The sequence below is a fragment of the Bombina bombina genome, chromosome 7 (assembly GCF_027579735.1).
Source record: "Bombina bombina isolate aBomBom1 chromosome 7, aBomBom1.pri, whole genome shotgun sequence".
Lineage (NCBI taxonomy): Eukaryota > Metazoa > Chordata > Amphibia > Anura > Bombinatoridae > Bombina > Bombina bombina.
Genome location: NC_069505.1, coordinates 311,230,120 through 311,248,114, shown reverse-complemented (window position 1 = coordinate 311,248,114; position 17,995 = coordinate 311,230,120). Strand labels below are relative to the sequence as shown.

Genomic DNA, 17,995 nt, shown 5'->3' with positions numbered 1-17,995 from the left:
TGTCTCTCTCTTTCTCTCTCACCCTCTGTGTGTGATTGTGTCTCTCTCTTTCTCTCTCACCCTCTGTGTGTGATTGTGTCTTTCTCTCTTTCTCTCTCTCTAACCCTCTGTGTGTGATTGTGTGTGTGTCTCTCTCTCTCTCTCTCTCTCTCTCTCTCACCCTCTGTGTGTGATTGTGTCTCTCTCTTTCTTTCTCACCCTCTGTGTGTGATTGTGTGTGTCTCTCTCTCTCTCTAACCCTCTGTGTGTGTGATTGTCTGTCTCTCTCTCTCTCACCCTCTGTGTATGATTGTGTCTCTCTTTCTCTCTCTCTCTAACCCTCTGTGTGTGATTGTGTCTCTCTCTCTCTAACCCTCTGTGTGTGATTGTGTCTCTCTCTCTCTAACCCTCTGTGTATGATTGTGTCTCTCTATTTCTCTCTCTCTCTAACCCTCTGTGTGTGATTGTGTCTCTCTTTCTCTCTCTCTCTCTCTAACCCTCTGTGTGGGATTGTGTCTCTCTTTCTCTAACCCTCTGTGTGTGATTGTGTCTCTCTTTCTCTCTCTCTCTCTCTAACCCTCTGTGTATGATTGTGTCTCTCTATTTCTCTCTCTCTCTCTAACCCTCTGTGTGTGATTGTGTCTCTCTTTCTCTCTCTCTCTAACCCTCTGTGTGTGATTGTGTCTCTCTTTCTCTCTAACCCTCTGTGTGTGATTGTGTCTCTCTTTCTCTAACCCTCTGTATGTGATTGTGTCTCTCTTTCTCTCTAACCCTCTGTGTGTGATTGTGTCTCTCTTTCTCTCTCTCTCTCTCTCTCTCTCTCTCTCTCTCTCTCTCTCTAACCCTCTGTGTGTGATTGTGTCTCTCTTTCTCTCTCTCTCTCTAACCCTCTGTATATGATTGTGTCTCTCTTTCTCTCTAACCCTCTGTGTGTGATTGTGTCTCTCAATCTCTCTTTATTTCTCTCTCTCTAACCCTCTGTGTGTGATTGTGTCTCTCTCTCTTTCTCTCTCTCTTTCTCTCTCTCTCTAACCCTCTGTGTGTGATTGTGTCTCTCTTTCTCTCTCTCTCTAACCCTCTGTGTGTAATTGTGTCTCTCTCTCTCTAACCCTCTGTGTGTGATTGTGTCTCTCTCTCTGTCTCTTTCTCTCTAACCCTCTGTGTCTCTCTCCCCCCGTCTCTCTCTCCCTTTCCCCCCGAGTGCTTTTCTGTGTTTCTGTCTACCTTTTATTTATCTAATTAATGAATTGGTAGTGCCATCTGATGGTGTGGCTTTATTTAAAGGGGTGGGGTCAAGCGCCCCACCATCTTTTAATTTCACCAGCCGCCACTGGATCAAGACATTTTTATATTTACTGAATAATGAAAGAATCTATAAGCATAATTTGCAGCATTAAAGTAAAAAGTATGTTTTAAACATATTTTAATGAGCATGGATTTCTAGATCTCATAATCAGAGCAAGCATTTTGTTATCTGGCAAGAGTTTCTGTTACAATCCTTTTAGACTAAAATCAGATGTTTACTAAGTTGATCAGTTTTCCAAGACACCATTTAAAGGGACATGAAACCCATATGAAACCCATATGCAAATTTAAATAACTTTCCAATTTACATCTAATATCTATTTTTTTCATTCTTTTGATATCCTTTGTTGAAAATCATATCTAAATATTCTCAGTAGCTGCTGATTGGTGGCTGCACATAGATACCTCATGTGATTGGCTCACCCATGTGCATTGCTATTTCTTCAACAAAGGATATCTAAAGAATGAAGGCGTATCCTAGCCACTGCCTCACCAGCCTCTGACGTCACTGCACGTCACTGACACATACATGTATGCATATATGCATTCATCCATCTATGCATATATACAGTACATACATGCATACACATACATTACATATACACATATATACATACATATATGCCTACATACATATATACACATACATGTATGCATATATGTATTCATCCATCTATGCATATATACAGTACATACATGCATACACATACATTACATATACACATATATACATACATATATAAACATACATATATGCATATATACATTAATCTATCTATGCATATATACATATATACAGTACATACATGCATGCACATACATTATATATATATATATACACATACATTTATACATATATACATACATCTATGCATACATACATAAATAAATGTTTGTAGCAACAGGTAGAATATGAGATTCCCAGCAGTAATGCACTGCTTTATATTACCTTTTGTATCCCTGGCTTATATGGCCTAGAACTACCCTGAATGCAGCAAATAAAATAAAAATATTAATGTCCCTGTAATTTTGAAGCAGCTATATCTGTTTCCCCTGCAATATTAATTAGTATATAGTTTCTGCTCAGAAATAACTAGGGTCTCAGTTCAGCCTGTTATTGGCTGAGTCTGACACTCCCATATCTACATTTCACATGAGGATCTTTACTTTCTAAACGCTGCTTTTGCTCAGGAACAGATTTCCTGTTATGTATGTCACACATTTTTCATGCACTCCCCCTAAGAATAAAAGTTGTAAATATGTTATCAGACATGCAATCTTCAAAGAATCATGTCCCTTTTACTTGCCACGTACAAACCACTTTAACAATGATCTGCATGAACTGAACTCTGTAATCCTTTGTAAACATTGTTTCAGTTAACTGTACACAAAGGTTTTTTTGGCTTATTCAGTATTCTTTTGACTCCAATCCTTCCCTTGTCACGATCTTGAACTTATTTTTGCTAAGCAGAGGCACAGCCCTAGACATGCAGCAACTGGTAACAGATTTCAGAGAGCTCTGAATGATTATGAGTTAGTCAGCAGCCAGGTGAAGCATATGGTGCTTCCTACAAATGGGAAATTCTTCCATTCAGTTCATGTTGTGACAGATACAGAAAGAACAGTGCTGTGTTGCAGTATATAGGTCCTTTCATACAGTACTGACTTGACAACCTCTAAAGGCATTCGGGATTTGCAGTGAGAATAATAACATCAATAAGGTAAACACTATGGCAAAGGATGTATGTATGAATGATTGAGAAAGAATAGGTGAGTGCAGGAGGGAGCAATATCTAAGTAAGAGGTGGGTAAAGCTAGTGGAGGATGGCTGAAGAATGCATAGATAAGAGAGAGATGTATCAGTATAGAATGTATGCAAGTTAGATAAAGATGGTCAGTGAGGAATGGATAGGAAAGTTAAGGATGGTGGACATTAATGGGTGAAGATGGATGGATGAGCAGAGGGATTATAGAGGAGTGGATGAGTGATTGAACAAGGATTATTTGGGTTCTTAAAAAATATGAATGTTGATGGATGGATGAACAGATGCAATATGAAGGGGTGGATGAGTGAGGAATATTTGGGTAATCAATAAATGAATATTGATGGGCGCATGCACAGATGAATGATAGAGAGGTGAATGAGTGAGTGAGGAGTGTTTGGGCAATCAGTAAATGAATATTGATGGGCGCATGCACAGATGGATGATAGAGAGGTGAATGAATGAGTGAGGAGTGTTTGGGCAATCAGTAAATGAATATTGATGGGCGCATGCACAGATGGATGATAGAGAGGTGAATGAGTGAGTGAGGAGTATTTGGATAATCAATAAATGAATATTGATGGTGCATGCATAGATGGATGATAGAGAGGTGAATGAATAAGTGAGGAGTATTTGGGTAATCAATAAATGAATATTGATGGGCACATGCACAGATGGAAGATAGAGAGGTGAAGGAGTGAGTGATGAGTATTTGGGTAATCAATAAATGAATATTGATGGGCGCATGCACAGATGGATGATAGAGAGGTGAATGAGTGAGTGAGGAGTATTTGGATAATCAATAAATGAATATTGATGGTGCATGCATAGATGGATGATAGAGAGGTGAATGAATAAGTGAGGAGAATTTGGGTAATCAATAAATGAATATTGATGGGCGCATGCACAGATGGATGATAGAGAGGTGAAGGAGTGAGTGAGTGATGAGTATTTGGGTAATCAATAAATGAATATTGATGGGCGCATGGACAGATGGATGATAGAGAGGTGAATGAGTGAGGAGTATTTGCAAACTTGATAAATGAATGTTGATGGATGAGCAGATAGAGTGGTGAATGAGTGAAGGATTGAGGGGTTCTAATTTCAAATTTCAACATCTATTTTAAGAATGATATATATTTATATAATTATATTCCCTGCTTTTCCTTTAAAGGGATAGAAAGATCAAAAATGAAATGTGTATAAGTGCATTTCCCTTTGAAATAAATACATTTCTGCATTATACTTCTATTAGCAAAAATGCTTCTACTAAAAGTTATCCCTATTTTTCTGCAGCATACACACATATCCTGTGAGAGCCCGTGCACTAGCATTCAAACACCATGCCTGCTCAGAGAGTTGGTGGCGACTTGTATGACACAAATTGAGTCTTCACAGAAGAAATACACACCACCGCCAGCTCTCTGAGGGTGTTTGAATGCTGGTGCACGGTCACTCACAGGATATGTGCGTATGCTGCAGAAAAACAGTTAACTTTTAATAGAAGCATTTTTTCTAATAGAAGTATATTGCAAAAATGCTTATATTTTAAATTGAAATGCACTCATACACATTTCAATTTTGCCTTTCTATCCCTTTAAGTTTTGCCTGCTTTCCTGTAATTTAGCTATGAACATAGTGATTTTTCAACTGCTTCAGAATTGCTGAAGTGCTTACCGTGGGGTCCACAACTCTGACCATTCAACATGCTACACAGTTATTGCTTAAAGGGACGGTTTACTCAAAAAATGTCTCCCCTTTAATTTGTTCCCAATGATCAACTTTACCTGCTGGAGTGTATTCAATTGTTTACAAGTATTTCCATTACCCTTATATTGACATTTGAAATAGTTTATTTAGCCTGTGGTATCCCCACTCATCCTGAAAGTTTTTGGCCTCAAGGCCATGCTGTGTTAACACAGCCAATAGAAGAAATTACACTCCCAGTGGGTTATAAAAGAGATAAGGTAATAACATTTTAATTTTCCATTCTTCTCTCCAAGTATTGGTGATTGGTTTATGGATAGATATAAGATAAAGAAGCAGGTATATGTACACAATGTGATAAAGTAATGCAATCGGATTATACCTACAAGCTCAACCCATTTTATTAGGTTGTGGCTTCAAAACACAAAATCAGCTATTTCATATACACAAATAAACCTTAAAAAAGAAAATCTCATACATTTTATACTCTGCAGCTGGTAAAAAAAAGTAATTGTAAACACATTAAGGGAAAAACAATTTTATTGTATACTGTCCCTTTAATCAGTAATGGAGCTGATTTATATCTGTACCTAATTGGCCACTGCAGAAGGAATTATTGTACTTGACTAGGAGAATGTCCCTTGACAGAATGAAAATAGCGATAATGCTAACAAGATCACAGTTTTAAACTTACTTAAAACATGTATTTTATATGCAGATTCATATGATCCAGATGATCTACGCATATGATATATATATATGCAAAGTTCCCTTTTACTTTTTACACCAGTTCCCAATAACATTACTGACTGCACACACCTACAATTAGAGATTGAACTTTCTTCTAAAGAATAATACATAATTATCTGGAACTTTGTGAGAGACATTTTATTTGAACAGTAATTGAATAGACTTTGCCGTTAAAAGGACAGTATTTTAACATTTATGAAACATTGCTTAGATTTGTATATTTTAAAATGTATTTACAATGTGCAGATTCACATCATTTAACATTTTATCACAGAGATTAGATTTTACATTCAAAGCATATAGTGTTACAGAGCTGTAATAATATTAATAATGTTCTTATTTTTCTTTTTCCTATTATTATTTTTTTATATTTATTATTATTAATAATGATAATATTTATAATAACAATAATATTTTATTATTAGATGGGTCTGGAGCATAGTTCATTGGATTAGATTCATAAAACTCTTGAGGCCTTTTTGTAAAGGTGAGGTCACATATGAAATTCATTTAGCATTAAAGGGACAGTGAAGTCATAATTATACATTCAGGATTTAGACAGAGCATACAATGTTAAACAACTTTCCAATTTACTTCTATTATTTAATTTGCTTCCTTCTCTTGTTATCCTTATGCTGAAAGGTTTATCTAGGTTAGCTCAGGAGAAGCAAATAACCCAGGTTCAATCTGCTGATTGGTAGCTGCATATATATATACTGATTGCCATTGGGTCACCCATGTGTCCAGTCAGAAACCAGTAGTGGATTGCTGCTCCTTCAACAAATTATACCAAGAGAATGAAACACATTTGATAATAAAAGTAAACTGGAAAGTTGTTTAAAATTATATGTTTTGTCTAAATCATGAAAGAAAAATTTTCAGATTTCATGTCCCTTTAAATTCACCTATATTATCAGCACTTTTGTTACTGGGTTTTCTTTTTCATAACAAAATATTAAGTTATATTAATTAATTATATGTCGAACTTCAAAAGCAAACGGCTTACAATGCAAAAAAAACGATGAACACAACACATAATACCACTGCAAAAGTTGAAAAATATGCTTGCAAAACCGATTATGTAAACGTTTGTGACTGTAACATATTCACATGTCTGTTCCGTTATGGTAAACTTGTCTCACTGGATAGAATAAAAGGTGGGGTTGGCCGTGGGCATTTCCCGGCACTCAAGAGGCATGGTTGGGATTTTTCATCTACTCTTAGGCCCAGCTGTAGAATTTATAAAGATTATAATGCCCCTTTAAATGAACTCTTCTTGTGCTTATGTGTCACTAACTCAAAGCTGAAAAGTAGGCGTGTGCATTCGGAGGGCCTCCAAATATGGAAAAAAGTGGCCGCTCCTGGAGCCCTATTTCTTCTAGTGAAAGTGCAACACATTAAGTTCTGGATTTGGAATCCGGTTCTGAAAAGAGCCGTCCACTGTGAGTGACCGCTTTCTTATGCATTCGGAGGCATCTAAAAAACCTCAGAATGCACATTCCTACTGAAATGGTTTTCTTATTTTGATTTTATTTTTCTTTACTTGTTCAATTTTGTTTTATTACACATGTTCAGTGGAATTGTTTACATAGCTTTTCTATAGCCAATACTTAAAGGGATGTAAAACCCAACATTTTTCTTTTAGAAAGAGCATGCAATTTTAAGCAACTTTCTAATTTACTTCTATTATCTAATTTGCTTTATTAGCTTGATATTCTCTGCTGAAAAGCATATCTAGATAGGCTCAGTAGCTACTGATTGGTGGTTGCACATAGAGGCCTCGTGTGATTGGCTCACCCATGTGCATTGCTATTTTTCTACAAAGGATATCTAAATAATTAAGCAAATTAGATAATAGAAGTAAATTGGAAGGTTGCTTAAAATTATATTATCTATCTGAATAATGAAAGAAAAATATTGGGTTTAATGTCCCTTTAAATATGGACATTTTCAGTACAGATGAGGATACCACAGGCAGCTATTTCAAGTTCTAAATAAAGGTAAATGAGCTATATATACAGTATCTCACAAAAGTGAGTACACCCCTCACATTTTTGTAAATATTTTATTATATCTTTTCATGTGACAATACTGAAGAAATGATACTTTGCTACAATGTAAAGTAGTGAATGTACAGCCTGTATAAGAGTGTAAATTTGCTGTCCCCTCAAAATAACTCAACACAAAGCCATTAATGTCTAAACCATTGGCAACAAAAATGAGTACACCCCTAAGTGGAAATGTTCAAATTGGGACCAAAGTGTCAATATTTTGTGTGGCCACCATTATTTTGCAGCACTGCCTTAACCCTCTTGGGAATGGAGTTCACCAGAGCTTCACAGGTTGCCACTGGAGTCCTCTTCTACTTCTCCATGACAACATCACGGAGCGCTTCCCCCCTTCCGTTTGAGGAAGGCCCACAGATGCTCAATAGGGTTTAGGTCTGGAGACATGCTTGGCCAGTCCATCACCTTTACCCTCAGCTTCTTTAGCAAGGCAGTGGTCATCTTGGAGGTGTGTTTGGGGTCATTATCATGTTGTAATACTGCCCTGCGGCCCAGTCTCCGAAGGGAGGGGATCATGCTCTGCTTCAGTATGTCACAGTACATGTTGTCATTCATGGTTCCCACAATGAGCTGTAGCTCCCCAGTGCCGACAGCACTCATGCAGGCCCAGACCATGACACTCCCACCACCATGCTTGACTGTAGGCAAGACACACTTGTCTTTATACTCCTCACCTGGTTGCCGCCACACACGCTTGACACCATCTGAATCAAATAAGTTTATATTGATCTCATTAGACCACATGACATGGTTCCAGTAATCCATGTCCTTAGTCTGCTTGTCTTCAGCAAACTGTTTGTGGGTTTTCTTGTGCATCATCTTTAGATGAGGCTTCCTTCTGGGACGACAGTCATGCAGACCAATTTGATGCAGTGTGTGGCATATGATCTGAGCACTGACAGGCTGACCCCCAACCCTCCAACCTCTGCAGCAATGCTGGCAACACTCATACGTCTATTTCCCACAGACAACCTCTGGATATGACGCTGAGCACTCAACGTCTTTGGTCGACCATGGCGAGGCATGTTCTGAGTGGAAACTGTCCTGTGAAATCACTGTATGGTCTTGCCCACCGTGCTGCAGCTCAGTTTTAGAGTCTTGGCAATCTTCTTATAGCCTAGGCCATCTTTATGCAGAGTAACAATTCTTATTTTCAGATCCTCAGAGAGTTCTTTGCCATGAGGTGCCATGTTTAACTTCCAGTGACCAGTATGAGAGAGTGTGAGAGCGATAACACCAACTTTAACACACCTGCTCCCCATTCACACCTGAGACCTTGTTACACTAACGAGTCACATGATACCGGGGAGGGAAAATGGCTAATTGGGCCCAATTTGGACAATTCCACTTAGGGGTGTACTCACTTTTGTTGCCAATGGTTTAGACATTAATGGCTGTGTGTTGAGTTATTTTGAGGGGATAGCAAAATTACACTGTTATACAGGCTGTACACTCACTACTTTACATTGTAGCAAAGTGTCATTTCATCAGTGTTGTCACATGAAAAAAAAATATTTACAAAAATGTAAGGGGTGTACTCACTTTTGTGATATATATATATATTACACTCCAGCAGGTAAAATGGATAGTTTTTTATTTAATTTATTGATTCTGTAATGTTTTAAATGTGTTTTGTCATACTCACAAAACAAATACATTGTGTGTCTCTATAGAATTGTATAAAATATCATTTTTATGTTGTTTTTTTTGTTGTTGTGCAAGTTCCACTTAGCACATGCAAAATTTTTTATCTAGTTCAGCAGTTTCTAGGCTATAATTATTTAATGGATCATTTTATTCTCTAGCTGTGTTAAGAACAGGCAGCTTATTTTGTAGGGTTAAAGTCTTTATAAATTGTATAACAACCTTCAGACAAGGTTTATTGGTTCCATGGAGCGTTTTTATATTGGATAGGATTCAATTTGAAGAGGCTTTACCAGTGGCATACGGTGTGTTAAATGAAGGGTTGCGTTTTTTTTTATAAGCTCTGGTTTTCCGACCATCTTATTCAGCATTAAATACACTATATATTCTTTGAAAGAATACACCTAAGTAAGTACATCATTGTTCAAATGGAGGCGAATGAACTCGTATATAATTTTAGGTCTTCAAATTTAATTTGCACCTTCCTTTTGAAGGATTACATTTGTAAACTGTTTTCTGATTACTCAGCCGGAGTGTCACAGCTGGTGTAGTTTAACACTCAGGTAAATACATTGTTTAACCACACAAACTGAACAGGTGTAGATTGTACGTGCCTGTTTTGTTTTAATTCTTTAAAAATAAAAGGACTTATAGGGACATGAAACTCATTTTTTCTTTCTTTTATGGTGTGATTTTAAACATCTTCCCAATTGACCTTTATCTAATCTTTTTGTTCTTTTGGTACCCTTTGTTTAAAAAAATGATACCTAGGTATGCTTAGGAGTTGCATTGCAACTCCTTCAACAAAGGATACCATGAAAATAAAACAAATTAGATAATAGAAGTAAATTAGAAAGTTGTTTAAACTTGTATGCTCTGTGTCATGAAAGAAATTTTTGGGTTTCATGTCCCTTTAAAGGGACATACAACCCAATATTATTATTTCATGATTCAGATAGAGCATACAATTGTAAATAACTTTTCAATTTACTTTTATTACCTAATTTGTTTTGTTTTCTTGTTATCCTTTGTTGAAAAACATATCTAGATAGGCTAAGGAGCTTGGAGCTAGCTGCTGATTGGTGGTGGAACTTTTATGCCCATTTTCATTGTCTTACAAATTTGTTCAGCTAGCTCCCAGGAGTGCATTGCTGCTTCTTTAATAAAATATACCAAAAAAATGAAACAAAATTCATAACAGAAATAAATTTGAAAGTTGTATAATCTATCTGAATCATGAAAGAAGAATTTTGGGTTTCATGACCCTTTAAGCAAGGAATATTGCTTTAAGCAAGATGATTTTTGATGCACCTTAACAATACATTTTTTTCACTGCTTATTTTTGTGTGAATGGTTCAAATATTTGTTTTGTATGATGTTTAAAATATGAATTTTGTGGTGCACATTTCACATGAAAATGCAATATACGCCACTTAGCGAGGCACCCTGTTTTTAGGGTAAAAAGTGTCTTTAGATCATTCCACCACGGAAATAGAAGGACTGGCGAGCATTCTTTAATTATCTCGACAGCCCAGAGAGCTTTCAATCATCGAGCCCTGTGTGTGGATTTAAACAGAAAATCAAAGCTTATAATAAGATATACAAAGACAAAGCCAGATGCATAGTGAGTTAAAAGTATTTCACAATTAGTGATGTTGCGAACCTAAAATTTTCGGTTCTAAAACCGCGGACTCGAACTTCTGGTATTGTTCGCGAACGCGCGAACCGCTCGAACCGCCATTGAATTCAATAGGCAGGCGAACTTTAAAACCTACAAGGACTCTTTCTGGCCACAATAGTGATGGAAAAGTTGTTTCAAGGGTACTAACACCTGGACTGTTGCATGCTGGAGGGGGATCCCTGGCAAAACTTCCATGGAAAATTACATAGTTGATGCAGAGTCTGCTTTTAAGCCATAATGGGTCTAAATCAACTAACATTCCCAAAGTGGCTGTCTCAAAACATCCCGGACAGAAGATAGATTGATAGTGATAGATAGGATAGATAGATATACATAGATTGATCACAGCAACTATTACCAAAAATTTTAATTTTTAATTATTAGAATACTGTCACAACAAATATGATTGGTGTAAATATTTTTTAAGTAGGCCTGGCACACAGGCTTGGAAGGCTGTAGAAAAGTGCAATTCAAAGGCACGAGCAAACTGAGGGTTAAGATCAACACTAAAATTTTTTTTTATTTAAATTAATAACTATACTGTCTGACTGTGACAACAATTATGATTGGTGTAAATAGTTGGCTAGACGGCCTGGCACAAAAGGCTGGCAGTGGCAGGCAGGAGGTAAATGAAATTCAATGGCCCTAGGAGACTGAATATTTGCAGTCCAAAAAATTATGTTTTTTTTTTTTTATTACTGTTACAAGAATTGTGATTGGTGCCACTAATTGGCTACTTGGGCCTGGCAAACAGGCTGGCAGATATGAGTCGTGGATGGTAGGTAGGGCAGCAATTTAACACAGTATGCTGTGTAAGTGACAAAAACACAGGACTGATAGAAAATTAAGTTACATTACACTAGCAAAATATTTTAAAATTTTAGATTTTAATATTAAAATTATGTTAAGAAGTGCAATGCACATATGACTCTATGAGTGGTCGCACTGGCTGGCTGCTACGTAGGGCAGCAATTATAACAACAGTATGCTGTGTAAGTCAGATAGACAGTTAGACACAGGCCTGATAGAAAATACAATTAGATTACACTAGCATAATGATTTAAAGACTTTTTTTTGGAAATTTTAAGAAAAAGGTTAAGCACATACATATGAGTCATGGCTGATAGCCTTGGAAGGGCAGCTATTAAAAACAGTAGGCTCTGTATGTCGGATACACACACGCCTGATAGAAAATACTATTAGATTACACTAGAAAAATGATTGAAATTATTTTTTTGGGGGGGAAATTAAAAAAAGGTTAAACACATATGAGTCGTGGCTCATAGACTAGGGAGGGCAGCAAGTAAACACAGTAGGCTCTTTATGTCAGCAAAACACACAGGCCGGATAGAAAATTATATTAGATTACACTAGCAAACAAATTTAAACTTTTTTTTTTTTTATATTAAAATTAAGGTGAAAGAAAAATAGATATGAGTGCTGGGTGGCTGCCTGGCACAGACCAATTAACCAAAAGACTGAAAAAAAAGAGGTATATTAATGCTGAGTGAGCCTGACAGACACAGGCATGATAGTTAATGTAATTAGATTACACTAGAAAAATATTTTTTTCTGTTTTTTTTTTTAAATTAAAAATAATGTTATAAACGGATATTAACACTGCTGGCTGCTGGCTGGCACAGAGCAATGAACCAGAGTATATGCTGTGTGACACTGGCCTGATAGAAAATGAAAAAAAATTACACTAGAAAAAACATAATTTATGCTTACCTGATAAATTCCTTTCTTCTGTAGTGTGATCAGTCCACGGGTCATCATTACTTCTGGGATATTACTCCTCCCCAACAGGAAGTGCAAGAGGATTCACCCAGCAGAGCTGCATATAGCTCCTCCCCTCTACGTCACTCCCAGTCATTCGACCAAGGACCAACGAGAAAGGAAAAGCCAAGGGTGAAGTGGTGACTGGAGTATAAATTAAAAAATATTTACCTGCCTTAAAAACAGGGCGGGCCGTGGACTGATCACACTACAGAAGAAAAGAATTTATCAGGTAAGCATAAATTATGTTTTCTTCTGTTAAGTGTGATCAGTCCACGGGTCATCATTACTTCTGGGATACCAATACCAAAGCAAAAGTACACGGATGACGGGAGGGATAGGCAGGCTCTTTATACAGAAGGAACCACTGCCTGAAGAACCTTTCTCCCAAAAATAGCCTCCGATGAAGCAAAAGTGTCAAATTTGTAAAATTTGGAAAAAGTATGAAGCGAAGACCAAGTTGCAGCCTTGCAAATCTGTTCAACAGAGGCCTCATTCTTGAAGGCCCAAGTGGAAGCCACAGCTCTAGTAGAATGAGCTGTAATTCTTTCAGGAGGCTGCTGTCCAGCAGTCTCATAAGCTAAACGAATTATGCTACGAAGCCAAAAAGAAAGAGAGGTAGCGGAAGCTTTTTGACCTCTCCTCTGCCCAGAGTAAATGACAAACAGAGAAGACGTTTGTCGAAATTCCTTAGTTGCCTGTAAGTAAAATTTTAGAGCACAGACTACATCCAGGTTGTGCAGTAGACGTTCCTTCTTTGAAGAAGGATTTGGGCATAAAGAAGGAACAACAATCTCTTGATTGATATTCCTGTTAGTAACTACCTTAGGTAAGAACCCAGGTTTAGTACGCAGGACTACCTTATCCGAATGAAAAATCAAATAAGGAGAATCACAATGTAAGGCTGATAATTCAGAGACTCTTCGAGCCGAGGAAATAGCCATTAAAAATAGAACTTTCCAAGATAACAACTTTATATCAATGGAATGAAGGGGTTCAAACGGAACGCCCTGTAAAACATTAAGAACAAGGTTTAAACTCCATGGTGGAGCAACAGTTTTAAACACAGGCTTAATCCTGGCCAAAGCCTGACAAAAAGCCTGGACGTCAGGAACTTCTGACAGACGTTTGTGTAACAGAATAGACAGAGCTGAGATCTGTCCCTTTAATGAACTAGCAGATAAACCCTTTTCTAAACCTTCTTGTAGTAAAGACAATATCCTAGGAATCCTAACCTTACTCCAAGAGTAACCTTTGGATTCACACCAATATAGGTATTTACGCCATATCTTATGGTAAATCTTTCTGGTAACAGGTTTCCTAGCCTGTATTAAGGTATCAATAACTGACTCAGAAAACCCACGTCTTGATAAAATCAAGCATTCAATTTCCAAGCAGTCAGCTTCAGAGAAGTTAGATTTTGATGTTTGAAGGGACCCTGTATCAGAAGGTCCTGTTTCAGAGGTAGAGACCAAGGTGGACAGGATGACAAGTCCACCAGGTCTGCATACCAAGTCCTGCGTGGCCACGCAGGTGCTATTAGAATCACTGATGCTCTCTCTTGTTTGATTCTGGCAATCAATCGAGGAAGTAACGGGAAGGGTGGAAACACGTAAGCCATCCTGAAGTCCCAAGGTGCTGTCAGAGCATCTATCAGGACTGCTCCTGGATCCCTGGATCTGGACCCGTAACGAGGAAGCTTGGCGTTCTGTCGAGACGCCATGAGATCTATCTCTGGTTTGCCCCAACGTCGAAGTATTTGGGCAAAGACCTCCGGATGAAGTTCCCACTCCCCTGGATGAAAAGTCTGACGACTTAAGAAATCCGCCTCCCAGTTCTCCACTCCCGGGATGTGGATTGCTGACAGGTGGCAAGAGTGAGACTCTGCCCAGCGAATTATCTTTGATACTTCCATCATAGCTAGGGAGCTTCTTGTCCCTCCCTGATGGTTGATGTAAGCTACAGTCGTGATGTTGTCCGACTGAAACCTGATGAACCCCCGAGTTGTCAACTGGGGCCAAGCCAGGAGGGCATTGAGAACTGCTCTCAATTCCAGAATGTTTATTGGCAGGAGACTCTCCTCCTGACTCCATTGTCCCTGAGCCTTCAGAGAATTCCAGACGGCACCCCAACCTAGAAGGCTGGCGTCTGTTGTTACAATTGTCCAGTCTGGTCTGCTGAATGGCATCCCCCTGGACAGATGTGGCCGAGAAAGCCACCATAGAAGAGAATTTCTGGTCTCTTGATCCAGATTCAGAGAAGGGGATAAGTCTGAGTAATCCCCATTCCACTGACTTAGCATTCACAGTTGCAGTGGTCTGAGGTGTAAGCGTGCAAAGGGTACTATGTCCATTGCCGCTACCATTAAGCCGATTACCTCCATGCATTGAGCCACTGACGGGTGTTGAATGGAATGAAGGGTGCGGCAAGCACTTTGAAGTCTTGTTAGCCTGTCCTCTGTCAGGTAAATCTTCATTTCTACAGAATCTATAAGAGTCCCCAAGAAGGGAACTCTTGTGAGTGGAACGAGTGAACTTTTCTTTTCGTTCACCTTCCATCCATGTGACCTTAGAAATGCCAGCACTAACTCTGTATGAGACTTGGCAGTTTGAAAGCTTGAAGCTTGTATCAGAATGTCGTCTAGGTATGGAGCTACCGAGATTCCCCGCGGTCTTAGTACCGCCAGAAGAGCACCCAGAACCTTTGTGAAGATTCTTGGAGCTGTAGCCAATCCGAATGGAAGAGCCACAAACTGGTAATGCCTGTCTAGGAAGGCAAACCTTAGGTACCGATAATGATCTTTGTGAATCGGTATGTGAAGGTAAGCATCTTTTAAATCTACAGTGGTCATGTACTGACCCTCTTGGATCATAGGTAAAATTGTCCGAATAGTCTCCATCTTGAACGATGGAACTCTTAGGAATTTGTTTAGGATCTTTAAGTCCAGGATTGGTCTGAAAGTTCCCTCTTTTTTGGGAACCACAAACAGATTTGAGTAAAACCCCTGTCCCTGTTCCGATCGTGGAACTGGATGGATTACTCCCATTAACAAGAGCTCTTGTACGCAGCGTAGAAACGCCTCTTTCTTTGTCTGGATTGTTGACAATCTTGACAGATGAAATCTCTCTCTTGGAGGAGAGTATTTGAAGTCCAGAAGGTATCCCTGAGATATTATCTCTAGCGCCCAGGGATCCTGAACATCTCTTGCCCAAGCCTGGGCGAAGAGAGAAAGTCTGCCCCCCACTAGATCCGATCCCGGATCGGGGGCCCTCAATTCATGCTGTTTTAGGGGCAGCAGCAGGTTTCCTAGTCTGCTTGCCCTTGTTCCAGGACTGGTTAGGTTTCCAGCCTTGTCTGTAGCGAGCAACAGCTCCTTCCTGTTTTGGTGCAGAGGAAGTTGATGCTGCTCCTGCTTTGAAATTACGAAAGGAACGAAAATTAGACTGTCTAGTCTTGGCTTTGGCTTTGTCCTGAGGCAGGGCATGGCCTTTACCTCCTGTAATGTCAGCGATAATCTCTTTCAACCCGGGCCCGAATAAGGTCTGCCCTTTGAAAGGTATATTAAGCAATTTAGACTTAGAAGTAACATCAGCTGACCAGGATTTTAGCCACAGCGCCCTGCGTGCCTGAATGGCGAATCCTGAATTCTTCGCCGTAAGTTTAGTAAGATGTACTACGGCCTCCGAAATGAATGAATTAGCTAGTTTAAGGACTCTAAGCCTGTCCGTAATGTCGTCCAGAGTAGCTGAACCAATGTTCTCTTCCAGAGACTCAATCCAGAATGCCGCTGCAGCCGTGATCGGCGCAATGCATGCAAGGGGTTGCAATATAAAACCTTGTTGAACAAACATTTTCTTAAGGTAACCCTCTAATTTTTTATCCATTGGATCTGAAAAAGCACAGCTATCCTCCACCGGGATAGTGGTACGCTTAGCTAAGGTAGAAACTGCTCCCTCCACCTTAGGGACCGTTTGCCATAAGTCCCTTGTGGTGGCGTCTATTGGAAACATTTTTCTAAATATCGGAGGGGGTGAGAACGGCACACCGGGTCTATCCCACTCCTTAGTAACAATTTCAGTAAGTCTCTTAGGTATAGGAAAAACCTCAGTACTCGTCGGTACCGCAAAATATTTATCCAACCTACACATTTTCTCTGGTATTGCAACTGTGTTACAATCATTCAGAGCCGCTAACACCTCCCCTAGTAATACACGGAGGTTTTCCAGTTTAAATTTAAAATTTGAAATATCTGAATCCAGTCTGTTTGGATCAGAACCATCACCCACAGAATGAAGCTCTCCGTCCTCATGTTCTGCCACCTGTGACGCAGTGTCTGACATGGCCCTAATATTATCAGCGCACTCTGTTCTCACCCCAGAGTGATCACGCTTACCTCTTAGTTCTGGTAATTTAGCCAAAACCTCAGTCATAACAGTAGCCATATCCTGTAATGTGATTTGTAATGGCCGCCCAGATGTACTCGGCGCTACAATATCATGCACCTCCCTCTGAGCGGGAGATGTAGGTACTGACACGTGAGGCGAGTTAGTCGGCATAACTCTCCCCTCGTTGTTTGGTGAAATTTGTTCAATTTGTACAGATTGACTTTTATTTAAAGTAGCATCAATACAGTTAGTACATAAATTTCTATTGGGCTCCACTTTGGCATTGCAACAAATGACACAGGTATCATCCTCTGAATCAGACATGTTTAACACACTAGCAAATAAACTTGTAACTTGGAAATACAATTCAATTAGAATAATATTAAAACGTACTGTGCCTTTAAGAAGCACAGAAGATCTATGACAGTTGAAAATTAATAAATTGAAACAGTTATAGCCTCAATCCTTGTAAATAACACAACTTTAGCAAAGGTTTAATCCCATTAGCAAAGATAACAAATTCTGAAAGCAGGAAACAAATTACAGAATAAACGTTTTTTATCTCAGTCAAACTATAATTCTCACAGCTCTGCTGAGAGAAATTACCTCCCTCAAAATAAGTTTTGAAGACCCCTGAGCTCTGTAGAGATGAACCGGATCATGCAGGGAATACAATGAGTTGCTGACTGAAATATTTGATGTGTAGTAAAAGCGCCAAAAAAACGGCCCCTCCCCCTCACACACAGCAGTGAGGGAGAACAGAAACTGTCAGAAAACAGATTAAGCAACTGCCAAGTGGAAAAATAGTGCCCAAACATTTATTCACTCAGTACCTCAGTAAATGAAAACGATTTTACATTCCAGCAAAAACGTTAAACATAATCTCTAGTTATTAAACAGCTTTATGTATTTCTTACAGTGTAATTCTAGTGAAGT

The 17,995-nt window shown here is 38.8% G+C and overlaps 1 protein-coding gene across 2 annotated transcripts in view; it reads left to right on the top strand.

Annotated features, from left to right (window-relative positions):
- The first annotated feature begins 2,840 nt into the window (after positions 1-2,840).
- Positions 2,841-17,995, top strand: part of CHL1 (cell adhesion molecule L1 like) — a 214,426-nt gene continuing 199,271 nt past the window's right edge. For both annotated transcript variants that reach the window (XM_053720933.1, XM_053720932.1), the window contains exon 1: positions 2,841-3,005. The gene's annotated coding sequence lies outside the window, so the exon portion shown is untranslated. The remainder of the gene's footprint in view (positions 3,006-17,995) is intronic.